Genomic DNA, 4,382 nt, shown 5'->3' with positions numbered 1-4,382 from the left:
TTCTTACAAACATTTTCACTGGAGTAAGAAATTATTATCTTCATGCATCTCCTGTGTACACAGAAAAAAGTACTTATACAAAAGACAAGTCTGAAGAGCCCATATTCTCAATGGAATACTCTGGAATTCCCTGCCCTGGTTGCCATATTCTGCATTTCTGAAATCTGCTGTCATTGTCATTGCTAGCAAGAATGCAAGAGTGAATCCAGTCTTCTAATTTTACAAAGTGCCACAGCAGCAATAGGTACACTGTACAACAAACAACAGTGATTTATAAAAAAAAGAGGAAGTAGGAGAGAAAATTTAGAAAGACATCTATAATCAAGTTTGCTGAAACTGCAGAATTCAAAAGGATTTTGTCAGTTTGGTTCTCCCCAGGAAGTTGTCCAAATATCTGGAACCCTTTAACAACCTCTCTCAAGTCTGTATTCTCATTTGCAGTCCTATTCTTGTCCTCACACATCCAAATAGAGGCACCTCAGGGCTCCTGAAGTGACAGCAAATATACAGAAAATTTACTAATAACACCTGATAAGGTTTTTCAGACCCTGTAAAATGTGTTGTTCCTTTTCCACCACTGGCATCTAGGAATGTTGGGTGTTTCCTTCCTTGTAGAAGTGGGATGTGACAGTCACACACACTAATTTTCATGTCTACACTATTGTATGTGCTCAGGAGCTGTGGTATGAACAGAGGACTATGACTGCAAAAAATAAAACTATTACATTAAAACTCTATTATGTTTCATTATCTCATTGTAAGACAGATTCTATTTACTTATGAAATAGTAAGTGGCATATCTCTTAAACCAAAAGGTCTTTGTAACAACATGTTTACTCTAAGGTGACACAAAATCATTGCTCCTACAGATTCAGTCATACTCACTGTAGCTTACCATTTGTTTCTTGGTCCTCATACATATATAAATGTACATCACACTTACAGTTCTTTTTCTAGGCAAGGAGGTGCTCCAGGAATACTCCTGCTGAATTTTCCTTGGAAAAACAGGGCTTATCCCCCTGAGGAATGAGCTGCCAGCATCCCTCTCTGGCAGGTTTTCCCAGCCCTAGCTGCCTTTTGTGCACAGCTCTTGTTACACAAAGCCATCACCCACAACTGAGATAACTGAAAGGGGCAGATTTCTCAAATCACTGTGGTTAATGAGCAATGTGGTTGTAACATGTGGAAGAAATTTTGTCTAGTCTGATCTGCAGCCACTCATTGGTAGGTTCTCACAGAAATTTATGCAGCGCCTAGCAGATATAGGAAATGGAGGTAAGTAGTTCATTCCTCTTCCTGCTTACCTTGGCAGAACTACTGACACCACACAAGAAGTTTCAGTATTGTGGACAGCAAGCAATCACTTCTGTCTTCCATCTCATATTTGGAAAATTTCAAAATTAATCTTATTATCTTTGCCTTTTGAATTACAAGTAACACATTAACTCTTTGTCACAGCAGTCTGTATGTGATGTAATTTTATTTGAAGAAACTGTCCTCTTTGTACTGGGAGCTGCAGACGTGTAGAACACAAAACTCCTGTCTCAAAGCAGCTTTGGTTTCATTTAGGTCTCTCTTGCTTTCCTTACTTGCCAAAACTATGGATTAACCCTAATGCCTACAGGAACAAAGGAGATTGAGCTGCACATTGAATTGAACTATCTCAAAGTTACTGCACAAAATGATCCCATTTATTGAGGAAGGACCTTTCACAGGCCTGGTGAATATCTTACCCACAACCCAGGTGAAAGTTTGATCCCTGTAGCAACAGCTCTCATTTTTGTGTTTCCATGCTTGTGTTACAGTGGCAAAGTCCTTCCTTCACACACTGCAGGTAGTAGTTTGCCTTCAGCACCGCATACAAGTTGCTGAAGTGAGAGACTGTCAGCTATTTATTTTTTCACATATGACCATTTCACTCAAGAACCATAAAATGCTTCATCTTCTCTATATTTTGTAGTGGAAAATAACATTGTGCCCCCTACATATTAGCTCCCTTGATGTACTGACCACACATTTTAAGGGCAGGCTGACAGCTAGCATGTCAGTTATGTCAGTTATTTTCAGATATCTGTCTCTGTCAAATTCAGAAATCTCAAGAAAATAAACGAAGTGCAGGATTATAAATACATGTGAAATCAGAGCTGTCATCACTCTCAAGGATTTTCCATTGTGCCTGCTGCACTGTTTTTAAGCTAAGATTTCCCAGATGTTTAGTAGGAATGTTTAGAGAGTAAAGCATTTCATTTTTCTGATGGGTTCAACATTCTTAAATTTAACTTATTCACAATTGGAAGGTTGTGCCTTTTTTTTTTTTTCAATTGTATAAGTGGAATAGAATAATAAAATAGAATAATAAAACCAATAAAACCAAACCAAATAAAACCAAAGTAGCAAGACTACACAGATCCTGATGGCCTGAAAGTTGTTGTTTCAAATTAATGGGTACCCTCATTATTCAGATGAATAAAAAATGACAGAGACCCCCTGAAAGGATGCTGCTCACGTGTGCTCTCCCCAGTGCTCAGAGGCCAGCACTGGGTCTGTATTGCACTGAGCCATAGAGGAGGAGAGCAGGCACTATACCCTGATTTAAACTACAAATTTTAATTATGATTAAAAATTTAAAGAAGGAAATTTTATCTGAAATGTTTATCTTACCTTGATAATTTATTTAACTGAGTATCTCCAACCTTCTGGTCAAACAGAAGGATAGTTATTTTAAGGTAAGTAAATATAAGTAATGCAAGTAATGTAAGTAAATATAGTTTGAACATACTTAGAAACAGTTTTTATGCTAATTGAAAATGTTGACTGACACATTTTCTGTGCCACCTACAGTTGCTCCTTTTTACTTGCTTTTTTCTTTCGTCAAACTGCACTTGAAAGAAGATTTGATTCCAGCTGAAAACATATAAAAGTTCTAGAACTAGTAGATCTTATATTCTTACACTCATAATGAGTCATCTTATAATTTTTACTCCCTTTCTGGCTCAGACTATGGATGATTCAGTCATTAAAGCAATCTTAAAAGCAGAAAATACTCTGAATGCTCTGAATCCTCTGAAGAAGCTGCTGTTGTCTCAGAGCCTCCAGGTGCTTGAGCAGTGATGTCTCCAGCAGAGCACTGCTTTGGCTTTCTTTTAAACACCAGTAGCACATTTCTACTACCTGAGTACTGCTTGTATTCCTTAGGCAGTGTGTGCAGCACTTTGGATCACTACCACCTCACACCTCAGATCCTGGCCTGAGGACTGCTGCCAGACAGCCAATGTGATAACAGGGTAATAATGTTTACTTTAAGAGTATTCTGTTCCTGTTTGAATTAAGATGTCAGCTGTTTCCCATGCCTTTATTAAAATACAAAAAGTCTCCCCATACAGCTTTGATGTACTTTGTATGCAATTAGCTACTGCAGTTTACTGTGCTGTTCTTATATAAGCTGCAGAAAGCTTAGGTGGCTTGTGTTCACTGCCACAGCCATCAAATGACATCAGGAATGAAGTCATGTAATCAGCTTTGCCACCCAACACACAGATTTTAAGACTGCACTTACATCTCTCTATGTGCAAGTGGATTTGTCATGGTTTATATTACAGGGAAGACCAGCTTCTGTACACACCTCCTCTCCTTCCCATTCTCACACTCTCCTCTGTCTCTTACACATCCATACACATGCTTTTACTCAAGAGATGTTCAGTAAGTTCAAGGCTGAATTATTCGACCCCAGGCCATTAGCCTCTCAGGACAGACCCAATAAACAACTGAAACAGCAAAGAGCTTTAGACATTTGATCTCTGGGGGAAATATCAGAACTCTGCAGAAGAGGTCCGTGCAGTGATGGTGTGTGCTACCACACCACAGCAAAGGTTTATTCTGCAACAGCAAAGGTACCACAAAGCATTCCCTGTGACACAGACTCCTGGCACAGAGCTGCAGGATAATACCTTCATTCATCCAGGACTTTCAATTTAGAATCCATTGCAGCATCCTTCTGTTTTACAACATAATCAGAGAAGAGGGCACCTACCCACCTCTCCTGTAAGAGATGACATTTCAGAGCACTCGGAGATACAATTCCTTCATCAATATCGTACTGAGGAATATAAAAGCCCAGGGATTCCTTTGTTTGGGGTCCCTCCTCAGAGGTGCAGCTTGAGCTGTTATTTTGTTTTTAAAACTCAATTACAGTGCAGCAAAATACTTACAAGTGGTGGGCAGGATGCAAGAGCAAAACTCCTCAGGGGAAATTTAAGTTGGACATTAGAAAAAGGTTCTTCCCCCAGAGGGTGTTTGGGCACTGGAACAGGCTCCCCAGGGCAGTGGTCGTAGCACCAAGCCCAACAGAGTTCAAGAAGCATTTGGACAATGCTCTCAGGCAC

This window comes from Parus major, chromosome 4 (genome assembly GCF_001522545.3).
Source record: "Parus major isolate Abel chromosome 4, Parus_major1.1, whole genome shotgun sequence".
Classification (NCBI taxonomy): domain Eukaryota; kingdom Metazoa; phylum Chordata; class Aves; order Passeriformes; family Paridae; genus Parus; species Parus major.
This window is presented reverse-complemented; position numbering follows the sequence as displayed.